This window comes from Aotus nancymaae, unplaced genomic scaffold (assembly GCF_030222135.1).
Source record: "Aotus nancymaae isolate 86718 unplaced genomic scaffold, 86718_ANA_hifiasm-v0.15.2.pri h1tg000041l, whole genome shotgun sequence".
NCBI lineage: Eukaryota > Metazoa > Chordata > Mammalia > Primates > Aotidae > Aotus > Aotus nancymaae.
In genome coordinates, this window is record NW_026988455.1 from 6,882,502 (window position 1) to 6,897,708 (window position 15,207).

A 15,207-nucleotide genomic window follows, 5' to 3' on the forward strand; every position below is an offset into this window, starting at 1 on the left:
TCATGTATCCACGACCTAGCTCTGTCAAACCTTAACGTTCAATACTCCCTCCCAGCAGTTTTCTTTTTTCTTTTTTTTTTTTTTAAGGCAGAGGCTCACTCTGTCACCAGGCTGGAGTGCAGTGACACAATCTCGGCTCACTGCAACCTCTGCCTCCTGGGTTCAAGGGATTCTCCTGCTTCAGCCTCCCAAGCAGCTGGGACTACAGGCACGTGCCACCAGGCTCAGCTAATTTATTGGTATTTTTAGTAGACACGGGGTTTTACTATGTTGACCAGGATGGTCTCAATATCTTGACCTCATGAGCCACCCACCTCTGCCTCCCAAAGTGCTGGAATTACAGGCGTGACACCATGCCTGGCCAACTTTTCATTATTAATGCTATAATAAACATTATTTTATTTTATTTTATTTTGAGGCAGATTCTTGATCTGTCACCCAGGCTAGAATCAGTGGCAGGATCTTGGCTCACTTCAACTTCCGCCTCCCACATTCAAGTGATTCTCTGGCCTCAGCCTCCAGAGTAGCTGAGACTACAGGCTCCTGCTACCACGCCCAGCTAATTTTTGTATTTTTAGTAGAGATGGGGGTTTCACCATATTAGCCAGGCTGGTCTCGAACTCCTGCCTCATGATCCACCCACCTCGTGATCTGCCCGCCTGGCCTCCCAAAGTGCTGGGATTATAGGCGTGAGCCACGATGCCCGGCCCAAGTTAAAGTTTGTAACATAAACTGCCAAATTACCCTCCACAAAAGTGAAACGAATTTATATTTCAGATATAAATGTATGGGAATGTTCCTTTCTTTGCACCCTTGACAATACTGGATATTCTGTTTTTCCCTGTCTCAATCCAGAAGAACTATTGTTTTGAACTAGTATTTTGTCATATTTTATTGTTGTAATTAATATTTTCCATATGCTTATTGGCCATTAGCATTTTTCTATAAGGATGGTCATCTATTCTTTATTATTTTATTTTATTTTTTAGTAAAGGAATAAAGAATGGCTGTTGCATAGGCAGAGCAGCCTATTCTTTTTCCTTTTAAATTAAGGATATTAAATATTGATCATATATGTTACAAATATTTTTCCCAACCTTTTTCGCATTTTTTAATTTTATTGTCTTTTGTTTTCTTGTGTTTTTGAAACACGGTCTTGCTCTACTGCCCAGGCTGGAGTGCAGGGGTGCAATCATGGCTCACTGCAGCAGCAAACTCCCAGCCTCAAGCAATCCTCCTGCCTCTGCCTCTCAGATTGCTGGGATTACACTGTGACCCACTGTGCCCTGCCGAATTTTATTTCTTGATGATTTATTTTAATCATGCAGAAGTTTTTGTTTTGTTTTGTTTTGTTTTTTTGAGACCGAGTTTCCCTCTTGTTACCCAGGCTGGAGTGCAATGGCGTGATCTCAGCTCACTGCAACTTCAGCCTCCTGGGTTCAGGCAATTCTCCTGCCTCAGCCTCCTGAGTAGCTGGGATTACAGGCACGCGCCACCATGCCCAGCTAATTTTTTGTATTAGTAGAGACGGGGTTTCACCATGTTGACCCGGATGGTCTCGATCTCTTGACCTCATAACCCACCCGCCTCGGCCTCCCAAAGTGCTGGGATTACAGGCTTGAGCCACCATGCCCAGCCCCATGCAGAAGTTTTTAATGTTATGTATTCACATACACACGTTCACATGTATTTCAAATCCATTGCTTTTTTTCCTTTTTGCTATTGTGTTTAAAGAGGCCTTGGTCACCATACAATTAACTGAATATTTGCCCTTGCTTTCTTTTAGTTGTTTTGCTGTGATATTTATTCTTTAACTTTCTAATTAAGTTGGAATTTATTTTGGCACTTCATGTGTCATAGGTCTCAGAACAATTTCTGATTATTAGTCCTATTTAAGGCTTCAGTTCTTGTTAACCAATGCCCGGTACAGTGTCAAAACCCTCCGGCCCAGCCTGAGAAATAAAATGTTCAAGGTCAAGAAGACCTGGACTCTAATTAAAACTCTGCCTTCTTCTCCTCCAAAGCTCAATATCTCCTAAAATGTTTTCAGGCCCCTGCACTGACTGACAGCAGATGCAGGACCCTGGAGTCCCTTTGCCTTGGCAGCCTGCTCTCAGGGATCCTGCAGAAGGAGCTCCCACCTGGCTTTCCGAAGAACTGTAAAGCACCAGTCAAAATCCTGTTTGCTTCCCTAAGAACTCTCCAGCTGGTCTAGCTGGCCAGGTCTAAGTAGGTGCCACTGAAACCTCTTATTTGGCACTGGCTCCTTTGACCTCAGAAAGGTGCGGCCATCTCTACTCCCATCTCCTTTTACCAACTTCTTTTTTTTTAGATGGAATTCCAGGCTGGAGTGCAGTGGCCCAATCTCAGCTCACTGCAACCTCCGCCTCCTGGATTCAAGTGATTCTTGTGCCTCAGCCTCCCGAGTAGCTGGGATTACAGGTAGTTGCCACCACGCCTGGATAATTTTCGTATTTTTAGTAGAGACAGGGGTTTCACCATGTTGGCCAGGCTGGTCTTGAACTCCTGACCTCAGGTAATCCACCTGCCTCAGCCTTCCAAAGTGCTGGGATTACAGGTGTGAGCCACTGTGCCCAGCCTCCCTTTACCAGCTTCTGATGCTGGGAAGGCACACAGGTGTTTGAACAGGCTAAGCCAGGAACCCAACCAGTGCTAAATTTCAGGCCCCAAGAGCTGCTCTAAATAAATCAGATTCCCAGCTTTCCCCTGGACTCAAGTTTTTCATGCCTATGCCCTTTTTCCAGAAAGATGATCAAGGGTTTAGTTTAGTTTAGTTTTGCTTTTAAGAAATTCAGGCTGGGCGTAGTTGCTTACGCCTATAATCCCAGCACTTTGGGAGGCCGAGGCAGGTGGATGATTTGAGGTCAGGAGTTCAAGACCAGCTTGGCCAACATGGTGAGACCCCGTCTTTACTAAAAATGAAAAAATTAGCCAGGTGTCATGGTGTGTGCCTGTAATCCCAGCTACTCAGGAGGCAAGGTAGAAGCATTGCTTGAATTCCATCTCAAAAAAAAAATTCACTTTGAGCTGGAGGTCCTAAAGATAACTTTTCTTTTCTTTTTTTCGAGTCAAGGTCTTACTCTGTCACTCACACTGGAGTGCAGTTGTGTGAAAATAGCTCACTGCAGGCTTAACTTTCTGGGCTCAAGCGATCCCACCTCAGCCTCTAGAGTAGCTGGGACCATAGTTGTGTAGTTGTGTACCACCATACTTGACTAATTTTTTTTAGTTTTGTAGAGACAGGGTTTCACCATGTTGCCCAGGCTGAAGATAACTTCTCTTTCTTTCTTTCTTTCTTTTTTTTTGAGATGGAGTCTCACTGTGTCGCCCAGGCTGGAGTGCAGTGGCATGACCTTGGCTCACTGCAACCTCCACCTCCCGGGTTCAAGCAATTCTCCTGCCTCACCCTCCCAAGTTAGATGCAACTGGCATGTGCCACCATGCCCAGGCTAATTTTTATATTTTTAGTAGAGACGGGTTTCACCATGTTGGTCAGGCTGGTCTCGAACTCCTGACCTCAGGTGATCTGCCCACCTCAGCCTCCCAAAGTGCTGGGATTACAGGCATGAACTACCACACCACACCTAGCCTAAAGATAACTTTTCATACCCTTGCCTTTCTAAGTATTTTTCTGAGATGCTCCAAGAAATCTCTGTCATCAGCAAACTATAATAAGACTGCATTATTTTTTCTCTTCCTTCTATTGTCCACCTGTTGGCAGTTATTAAAGTGCTGTGGCTCATTTTCAACATACTCCTGAAATCAGCAGCAACTTCTGCAAATCCATCTTTTCTGCATACAGTTCTCCAACAGGATCACAGCTGTGGCCCCCAAAGTGCCAGCTGTAGAGTTGCAGTCTATCTGTTATTCGTGAGGATGTTTCATGAAACTCTCTTCAGTCATCCCTTTTGAGTGGCCATCTGTGATCTGCCAGGACCCTGATACCAGGATCCCCTGTCAGGATGTGGTCCTCTTTTAGCCTAGAAAGCTTTGCAGTTGGGGTCCATCAGCTCCTCAGTCATCAATCAAACCAGATCATTGCAGAAACATCTTTTGTCCCTGCCTGTGGGACCATTCAGTTTTAACAGGCTGTGACTCCTCCTGTTCTTTCTTTCTCTCTCTCTCTTGCTTTCTTTCTTTCTGATAGAGTTTTGCTTTTGTTGCCCAGACTGGAGTGCAATGACATGATCTCGGCTCACTGCAACTTCCGCCTCCTGGGTTCAAGCAATTCTCCTGCCTCAGCCTCCCAAGTTGCTGCGATTACAGGTGCCCACCACCACGCCCGGCTAATTTTTGTATTTTTAGTAGAGATGGGGTTTCACCCTATTGGCCAGGCTGGTCTCAAACTCCTGACCTCAGGTGATCTGCCCACCTCAGCATCCCAGAGTGTTGGGATGACAGGCTTGAGTCACTACGCCTGGCCCGGCTCGGCTCCTCCTGTTCTATGCTTGAAATGGACATGGGAATCTTAAAGGAGACAGCCTATATTCTTAGCCATGTAGATCCTTGCCACTTTGTGAACCAGCGGCACTGGTATCACCTACAAACTTTTTGAAAATGACTCTCAGGCTCCACCTCTGACCTACTGAGTCAGAATCTGTATTTTAACAATGGTAATCCTTGTGCACATCCCTGTGTGAGGAGCACTGGACTAAATATATCACACTGCCATTCTCTCTGGAGTCTTCCTCCCTCTCCACTGGGGCTGTCAGGAAGCCAGAACCCAGATTTCTGCTACTCCAGGGTATCAAATCCAGGATTTTTCTCTGTGTTGGAACAGGAAAGCACTCCTCTTTCATTGATTCTCCAAGATACACTATTCATTCCAGCAAATCTCATTCTCTCACCATATCTAGGAAACTTTTAAGTCAATGATACCCAAAGTTGGTTGCTTTTTGGAATCACTAAAGGAGCAATTGAAGTCAATTTAATTAGAGTATTTGGAAGTGGAACCCAGGCAGCAGTATTTTTAAACTCCCCAGGTGATTCCATGAACAGCCAGGATTGAACTTCCTGCTATAAGTTGTCTGGAGGGCTTAAAATTTGTAAAAGCAAAGCCAAGAAAGTACTATACGCTTCTAATGCTTAAAAGGAGAATGAGGGAAAAATACAGGGAGACAAAAAAATCATTAATAGTTCAAAATAGCCAAGCTTCGCAGTCAGGTGAGATCTCCCAGCACCTGTCCTGCTTACCTTGGTGATCAGGTCTCTTCATTTCCCCTGCTCTTGCTTCCTGCAAACCTTCTCACTATCTGCCCGAGGCTCCAGGGGAGAGAGTCAGCTACTGAGAGGCATAGTGCTCTCTCAAGCTTCATTGTAACCACACGGTTCATAGTGTCAAGGTGTTTGATGAAGGTGCTGAGGCCAGCATAAATTTATGCAAATATAATCTCTCCCTTTTCTGAACTCTTGTTGCCTACCTTAATCACTTGTCAATAGCTACTGCTGTCTTGTATGAACTTAAAAAAAATGCTCTTATACTGCTATTTCATTTTCCTTGTGTCATGCCTTCTCTTCCCCAAAAGTCCACAGGTTTTTTTTTTTTTCTGAGGTGGAGTCTTGCTCTTGTCACCCAGGCTGGAGTGCAGGCGTGATCTCGGCTCACTGCAACCTCTGCCTCCCAGGTTCAAGCAGTTCTCCTGCTTCAGCCTCCCAAGTAGCTGGGATTACAGGTGCCTGCCACCACGCCCAGCTAATTTTTATATTTTTAGTAGAGATGGGGTTTCACCATGTTGGCCAGGCTGGTCTCAAACTCCTGATCTCAGGTGATCTGCCTGCCTCGGCCTCCCGAAGTACTGGAATTACAGGCATGAGCCACTGCGTCTGGCCCATAGGGTTCTTGAAGATCAGGATTTGGTCTCATCTCCCCAAAAGCCTAGCACAGAGCATAATGGGCACTCCAGGAACATGCTGAGTACCATACTCAATAGAGCTGACTTGGTCATTCTTTGACAATGATTCCAGTTATTCAGAATCCCTCTCTTTTTGTCATCATTTTAGTTGATCCTTCTTGATGCATGCCTTTGATTGTTCCTCTGGCTCAACTTGGTGTGATGAAAACATCAAAAGACCACTGAATTCTGACTAAGCCTCAGTTAACTTGTTTCTAAAATTAGGAAAGGTCAGGTGCGGTGGCTTACAACTGTAATCCCAGCACTTTGGGAGACCAAGGTAGAAGGATTGCTTGAGGCCAGCAGTTCAAGACCAACCTGGGTAACATTGCCAGATCTTGTTTGCACAAAAAAAGAAAAAAAGAACATTAGCTGAGCATGGTGGCATGTGCCTGTGGTCCCAGCTACTCAGGAGGCTGAGGTTGAGACTGCAATGAGCTGTGATTGTACCACTGCACTCCAGCCTGGGCGACAGTGAGACCCTGTCTCCAAAAACAAATACATAAGATAAAATTAGGAAAGTGATTCAAAGTCACTGCAGAGTTAATGTGACACTGTAGTGACCTCTGCTGCTTCTTCCCTTGGAAAGTGGGTACAAGCAAAATATGTGAAAAGCATTCTGTTTTTCCATTAGATAAATGCTAACTAAAAGGCTAATGGGTTAAAGGGCTCAAAGTATTAAGAAGAATGGTGTTCTATTTATTCACTTTGGAAAAACTTATTCAACTATTTATGGAATGTCTGCTATATACAAAGCGGTAGGCAATTCGTAAACCCTGTTTCCTGGGAACACAGAAACTCTAATAGCTGCTTAACCTCTCCAAGTTGTGTCTCTATCTATAAAATGAAAATATTTATACCTATTTCATGAGGTTATATGAAGAAAAAATGAGATGACACATAGTATACTGCAAGTGTTCAATAAATGCCGACTGTAATTCCTAGTGCTTGTCAGGAAGCCAGAGCCCAGATTCCTACTACTCCAGAGTAACAAGGATTTTTCTCCACATTGAAACAGGAAAGCACCCCCTTCCCCTCTTCCCCTGTTTATTTGGAATAAACAAAAATATTTTGTTCATTTTAGCAAATCTCATTCTCTCTACCACTTCTAGGAACCCTCTAAGTCAATAAAACCCCAACTTGGTTGCACATAAGACGCACCAAAGGAGCAGCTGAGGTCAATTAAATTAAGATTACTTGGGGTGGAACCCAGGTGGCAGTATTTTTTTAAACTCCCCAGGTAATTCCACGAGCAGCTAGGGTTGAAAACCACTGCTGTGTAAGTTCTCCGGGGGGCTTAGAATTTGCAAAAGAAATCAGTTGGCTTTGGGAATCTTGGACTGATGGTATTTCCCTCATAACAACTTGTAAAATGCAATGTCATTACAATGGTTTTACCTTAAGAAAGATTATGAATATGTTCTATCTGCAAAAAAATACTTACTGGAGTCTCTGAATCAAAAGCTAAGAGATTGTTCTTTCAAGATCCCATAGGTGGCACAAGGAGCCACTTACACAGGACAAGCGCTGGCCAGCTGAGAACTCGGACTTCCTGTTTCCAGGGGGCCTTCATCTTGGAGATGTCATAGTCATATTATACAGTCATTCCGTAAGTAGCTATGTATAATAGGCCCCTTCGATATACTGATTATAGTTATTTTGAGTTTTCCTAAAGACAGAATATATGGTCTATAGGGCAGGTGCGAGTGAATCTAGTCTTCCCTAAGTATCTCCCCTAATATTTCACTCATCTGAAACTCATTAACTAAATGAAACCACTTAAATTCCAATTGTCCTCACATGAAAGTGAAATAGCGGTCGGGCGCAGTGGCTCACACCTGTAATCCCAGTACTCTGGGAGGCCGAGGCAGGCAGATCACTTGAGGTGAGGAGTTCGAGACCAGCCTGACCAACATGGTGAGACCTCCCCCCACCCCCCAACCCGATCTCTACTAGAAATACAGAAATTAGCTGGGCACGGTGACAGGCACCTGTAATGCTAGCTACTTGGGAGGCTGCGGCAGGAGAATCACTTGAACCTGGGAGGAGGAGGTTGCAAGTAAGCTGAGAGAGCCATTGCCCTCCAGCCTGGGCGACAGAGCAAAACTCCACTTCAAAAAAAAAAAAGTGAAATAGCACTGGCTTTAAATATATTTTTATAGAGACACATAATCCAACAATCTACTAGAAGGGCTATCGTCATTATTAGTAGTGCCAGGCCTGTAGTCATTGGGTAGCATAAACTCTCAAGCAGTAGAGCACTGGTCAGTGAGCTTGGAGGTGGGGAGGAAAGGGTAGGTGTGCTGATCAGCAGTGTTTGCTAATTTCCATGGTGAAAATATTCCTACTATGACCACTTTCAAGCTACTAAGATGAAGTCACTTTACAGACAGTTGGGAAGAGATGAGCACTATCTTCTGATCGGTCATGCCTAAGACTTCTTTTTGAAATATTTCCATTATTATCAAAGCTGCTAATAAAATATCCCAAAATGATCATTTTGGGATTCTTTTTCTCTATCATCTGATCAAAAAGCAGGGAGCAGAAATTAAAAATGAAAGAAAGAATGATCTGTTAGACTAATCCACAGACTGGAAAATTGGCCTTGAATAAAAAAAAATTGATCTTACTAATTTTACCTGCCTAGGCATAACACATTACGCAGAGTAAGGGCTCTATGGGACATTGCTTTCTGACTTGTAAATAGTATGGTAATATATTAAAAATAGAATCAGATTAGAGGCCAAGTGTGATGGCTGACACCTGTAATCCTAGCACTTTGGGAGACCAAGGAAAGAGGATCACTTGAGCTCAGAAGTTTGAGACCAGGCTGGGCAACATAGTAAGAAACCATCTCTCCTGAAAAAAAAGAAAAAGAAAAAAAAATTCATTTTACATTAGGGACAATCCACTCCAATTTTAGAGAGCTCTATTGTTCCTTGTATTGTATAAAAATCTGTTTGTTTTTTAACTTAAATTCACCTATTGAAGTTCTGTCTAGGGAAAGAACATAGAAACACATATCATTCATTTTACAAACAAGTCTAGGCTGGGCACATTGGCTCACACCTGTCAACCCAGCACTTTGGGAGGTCAAAGCAGGAGGATCACTTGAGGCCAGGAGTTCAAGACCAGCCTGAGCAACACAGGGAGACCCTATCTCTACCAAAAAATAAAAAAAATTAGCTGGGCATGGTGGCACATGCCTATAGTCCGAGCTACTCAGGAGACTGAGGAGGGAGAATCACTTGAATCCAGGAGTTTGAGATTATGAGTGAGCTATGATCTTACCACTGCACTCCAGCCTGGGCAACAGAGCAAGATTCTGTCTCTAAAAAAATAAAAATAAACTCTAGAGCTAATTAAGGATGATATTTCATCTCCTCTAAGGCTTTATTTCTCCAGGATGAGTACCATTGGCTCCTATAAACAGTTTCCCATCACCCTTATCACATTTCTCTAGTCATCCTCCAATTTGCCCATTTCTCTCTTAAAATAGGCCCAATGACTGAACACACTGCCAGCTGAGAATAACAGTACTTGTCCTGTTCAAATTATCATAAGTGTATCAGTACAGCCCAATATCGCAAAGGTTTTTTTGTCAGTGCAGTGGTATCACATTGTTGATTTACATAAACTTACAACTGACTAAAATCCTGTCCTTTAAAACTATTAGACCTCATATCTCTTATGCTATAATTGCATTTTAAGAAATCTAAATATGGGACTCTATGTTTAAATGCACCTAAAATGCAATTAAAAAATCTACATGCAGGAAAGAAAGACAGTTGTATTTTATTAAATATCTGCTAAATTTTGCCAGGTACATTATCTCATATGATCTTTTCAACAATCCCTTTGGATTCTAGAGAAATTAAGAAACTCATCTGGCTGGGCACAGTGGCTCACGCCTATAATCCCAACACTTTGGGAGGCAGAGGTGGGCAGATAATGAGGTCAAGAGTTAGAGACCAGCCTGACCAACATGGTGAAACCCCATCTCTACTAAAAATACAAAACTTAGCCAGGAGTGGTGGCACATTCCTGTAATCCCAGCTACTCAGGAGGCTGAGACAGGAGACTCACTTGAACCTAGGAGGCGAGGCAGAGGTTGCAGTGAACAGAGATCATGCCACTGCACTCTAGCCTGGGTGACAGAGTGAGACTCCATCTCAAAAAAAATGAAACTTGTCCAAGTGGAGGAGCAAGGATTTGAATCCAGGTCTGCCCAGATGTTCATACTCCTGTCATCCTTGTTCCATCATGCCACACTGCCTCTTTGTCACTCTGCTGCAAGTGACTGGGGTGCCTGGGTAAAGTCAGTGGGAGGCGGTCTGCTAGGCAGGTAGAGCTTTGGGGCCATATGGACCCTCAAAGTAGTAGCAGTGATATGGTACTTTAGAGAGCATCAAGGTTAGAAAGATCCAGCAGGTGACACAAGTAGGTATCCGTAAGTAAGTAAATGTGATTATTGGCGTGGGGAAAGTGGAGGTGGTAGAGTGGTGGGGAGATATTGGGAGGAACAGTGTGAGTGACTCGGACTGCCAGTGTGTGTCAGGCAGGACAAGGGGCAGGGAGGAAGGTCTCAGCTTGTTAGAAAGAACAGGTGTAAGAAAATTAGAGTTCTGATTTTGAAGGGACCAAGGAGCTGGATGGGTTATGGAGGCAGGGGCTGAAGCTTGTGGAATCAAGGCATTGGATCCTATAACAGGGGATAAGAACTGAGACTCAATTCCAGGATGAAGGCAGAATCTCAGAAGCCAGAACCAGGGGGTCTGATCAAAGCAGGACAAGTCAGAGAGTAAACTAACTATGTCTCCTGAACTACTGAGACAGGGCTTCTTCTTCTTCTTTTTTTTTTTTTTCTCAAGGCAGAGTCTTGCTCTGTTGCCCAGGCTGGAGTGCAATGGCGTGATCTCGGCTGACTGCAACCTCCGACTCCTGGGTTCAAGCGATTCTCCTGCCTCAGCCTCCCGAGTAGCTGAGATTACAGGCATGCGACACCATGTCTGACCAATTTTGTATTTTTAGTAGAGACAGGGTTTATACATGTTGGTCAGGCTGGTCTTGAATTCCCAACCTCAGGTGATCCAGCTACCTCAGCCTCCCAAAGTGCTGGGATTACAGGTATGAGCCACCATTAGCTTCAGCTAATTTTTTTTTTAGTAGAGACAGGATTTCACCATGCTGGCCAGGCTGGTCTCAAACTCCTGACCTCGTGATCCACCTGCCTCAACCTCCCAAAGTGCTGGGATTCCAGGCGTAAGCCACCATGCCCGGCCATGACAGGGCTTCTTAAAGCCTTCCATCTAGACAGAGGATTTGCATGTGAACCTGGGGCAGGGCCAAAGCTGCAGACAAGTGTCAAATGCCCCAGCAATGGGACTGACTGTCAGGGGAATTGGCAAGACCGGTGCCAATCCTGTTTCGTTTTGGGTATGCCTATAATGCCGTCCATCTACTTCCCTACGACAGAAGAAGGTATATCAGGAAGTGACTAAGAGAACACATTATTTTAGGGATAAGTGTGAATCTGCTGCATTTAGTATTATCATCAGTAAAAATTATCTGTGTGCGTGTCTGGTTTAGATGGGCTGGTTGAGTGTGATGGGACTAGCAGGGTGGGTGTGAACAGACAGACCCTTTCTGTACAACCCGAATCTCTGGCTAATCTTCTCTCTCTGCCAGCCCACAGACTTAGCCAAGGCTCCTTGGGTTTCCAGGAACAGAGATCTCTCACACTTGCCTGAGCTAAAATGGAGAGTGTGCTGGGCATGGGCCAGAGCAGGAAGGGTACCCAGGCCTCATGGGGTGGAAACAAAGCCCTGAGAGGCCACTGCGAATGGAGACAGCCATGCTCTTGCCACCTCCCTTTTTCTCTTGGGGTGACCTGGTTTCTCATCTCTCTTTTTCCCTGACACTGTGTCAGTGTCCTGTCTCCACAGCATGGTTTTCCTTCCAGGGTACATAGTGAAAATGGCCAGGCCAGCCCCCTGTTATAAGCTGTCCTAGTTCCAGGGCCAACTGTAACTGACCAGAGGCCTGTGTCCTAATTCCAGCTGCCCTGGAGAAAGAATCTGGTTGCTCAGCTTGGTTCAGGACTGTCTACCCTGGTCATCTTTGGTAGAGCCGCAGGGTCGCTTGAGGAGTTAGTGACTGCTGGGGCCACCCCTGTGGAAGGGGGCTGGGGGCAACTTTTAGGAAAGGAGGCACAGACTGAACAGAAGACCCTAAATGTGCCCACTCCCTCCAGGCGTCTCTGCTACGTTTGGCACTGCAGCTGGTGGCTCTGTGTCCTCCCCTCCAGGCTCCCTGCCTTTTCCCTTAAATCTCCAGCATTAATGGGACATCATTTGTTAACCGAAAACATTTTCTCCATAAACTTCAGCAAACTGGTGGTGAATGTCTACCACAGAAACATTTTCCATGTGGAATAATAAAATCTGGGGACCACATGTTGAAGGGAGAAACCATTTAAACTAAAGACATGCCAAGTACATTAGGACTGAGTCAGTTTATAAGGATCTACATGTGTCTAACAGTATATTTTACAACCAACAAATTACTATGCATAATAAGTATGCATAGTAATTTTTAAACAGCCCTCACATTATGTCTAAATGAGAACTATCTTATTCACACTTCTTCAAGTGGCCAAAGAAGAAAATCTGAAATTAGGGGTGAGAAGCAAAAAATCTAGAGGTTCTGACCTAAGCGGGTTCCTGCTTCTGATTTATAAGGTGCCATTAAGGCAACTATGGGGCCCGTTGTTAAATCCAAAGGTTATACTGTTAGCCTCAGAGAGCAACTAAGACTCTCTCCTCCACAATCTCTGATAGTGGTGGTGGTGATGATGATATCATCGTGCTAAGCACTCTTCACATGGATTATCCAGTTTACTCTTTACAACATCCCTGTGAAGTGGATAGTAATATTATCCCCATTTTATACATGAGGAAACTGAGGCACAGAGGTAGTTAATTTCCATTCCTAAGTTCTCAGAAATGGCAACTTGCAGAACCAACCTATAAACCTAAGTCTGGCTAAAGCTGAAGACCTTTGATCCTTATGAATATAATATATCTAGATCTTCCAACAAGATTTTTTTTTTTAATTTTGAAAACAGACCGGGTGCAGTGGCTCAAGCCTGTAATCCCAGCACTTTGGGAGGCCGAGGTGGGTGGATCACGAGGTCAAGAGATCGAGACCATCCTGGTCAACATGGTGAAACCCCGTCTCTGCTAATACAAAAAATTAGCTGGGCATGGTGGCGCGTGCCTGTAATCCCAGCTACTCAGGAGGCTGAGGCAGGAGAATTGCCTGAACCCAGGAGGCGGAGGTTGCGGTGAGCTGAGATCACGCCATTGCACTCCAGCCTGGGTAACAAGAGCGAAACTCCGTCTCAAAAAAAAAAAAAAAAAAAATTTTTTGAAAACAAAGCTCCCTAATGGACATTAAGCCTTCCTATCATTTTCATCACTCATTAGGTCTTTTTATTTCCACTGCATTTGAAACAACATCTTTTGTATTTCCTATAAGGAAGTACTAAGGATGAGGGCATAAAAGTGATTAAGACCCTCTTGGGGATTTTGAGAAGCTCAAGGTCATCTAATACTAGGAAGAGGCTACATAAGCATAATTATAACACAATATTCAATATGATATGTCATCCTAGAAACACAGGGCTCTAGGGGATTAAGGGAAGGAGCGGTCACGTCCACTAAGTATATACAAGGTATGATGTGCTGCCTGTGAATGTTGCTAGATGAATTGTGTGAAAGAGACAGAAATCCCATGTTAGCCAAAGTAACCAACAGTTCCCAGGTGTGATCCTCAGTGGGACCAGTACGACTTCTGGTAAGTTAGGTAGCCACGTGTATTAGTCTGTTCTCACATTGCTATAAAGAACTACTTGAGACTGGGTAATTTATAAAGAAAAGACATTTGACTCACAGTTCCACAGGTTGTACAGCAGGCATGGCTGGGGAGGCCTCAGGAAACTTAGAATCACGGTAGAAGGCGAAGGGGAAGCAGGCAGGTCTTACCATGGCCGGAGAAGGAGGAAGAGAGTGAAGGGGGAGGTATTACATACTTTTAAACAACCAGATGTCATGAGAACTCACTATTACAAGAGCAGCAAGGGAGAAGTCTGCCCCCATGATCCAATCATCTCCCACCAGTCCTCTCCTCCTACACTGGGGACTACAATTTAGACATGAGATTTTGTCAGGGACACAAATCCAAACCGTGTCACTGTGTCTTTAGTGAAATAGGAAAGACACAAGACTTAATTTAAAGGAAGAAACAAATCCTAGATAGGCCTGAGCCTTGTAGCATGTTCTCAGTAAGCAGTGTCCCTGAAGAAAAGACTGCTAGCTATTGCAAGCTGTCAGCCAGCAAACCCAGGCAGGGATGATAGGAAGACCTGCAGGGGAGATCTTTGGAAAGAACTCTTCCCTCAGTGTGACACTTTAGATCTCTAGGATCTCTCCAGAACAGTCCCTGGAATAAATGGATACACCTTGTTCTTTGTACTTTGCAAAAACCAGCCCATCATCTGCCACCAGCTGCACTCAGTGAATCTTGGTGCTGTCTGCCATGCAGACATCTGAGACGTGTGTTGATTACATGCTCTGCCCCCCACTGCCATTACTAAGCCCTGCTTTCTGTTCAGGCGATGTGAGCTGGCTGTGCCTTCCTGCCCCTCTGTTGTCTGCAGCAGTCTGCGATCAGGACTTAGAGGCTTAACCATAGCAGTGGAAAGCAGGATGCACTCCAAACTTAGCTGACTTTGGATAAAATAGCTCTAAAGCTCTTTTTCATTTATACACAACTTTACATTACAAAGCCCGTCACAATCATCATTAATTAAACCTGCCACTCATTGCCCTCTGAGGTAGAGCTGAATTAGTCTGCTCATTTTACAGCTGACAAAACAGACAGAAAGGCTTAAGGATTTGCTGAAGTGAAGTGGGGTTCAATCAAGGAAGCCTGGCATGATTCCCTTTCTAGTTCATTCTTCGTCTCCTGGAGGAGGCCTTCAAAACGCCTAGCTCCTAGCTCCGAGCAGCTAAAGGAAGCCAACTGGGGAGAGGAACTTGGCAGAGCAGCTGTGGCGATCTAGAACAGAACATCAGTGTGAGGTTTGGATGATGTGAACACTTCCGTGTCATGTTTTCCTGATTCTCAGTGGATATTACACACATGTGTGCGCGCACACAGACACACTTACACACACACAGACGCATGCACACACAGGCACATACGCACACATGCACGCACACACAGGCACACA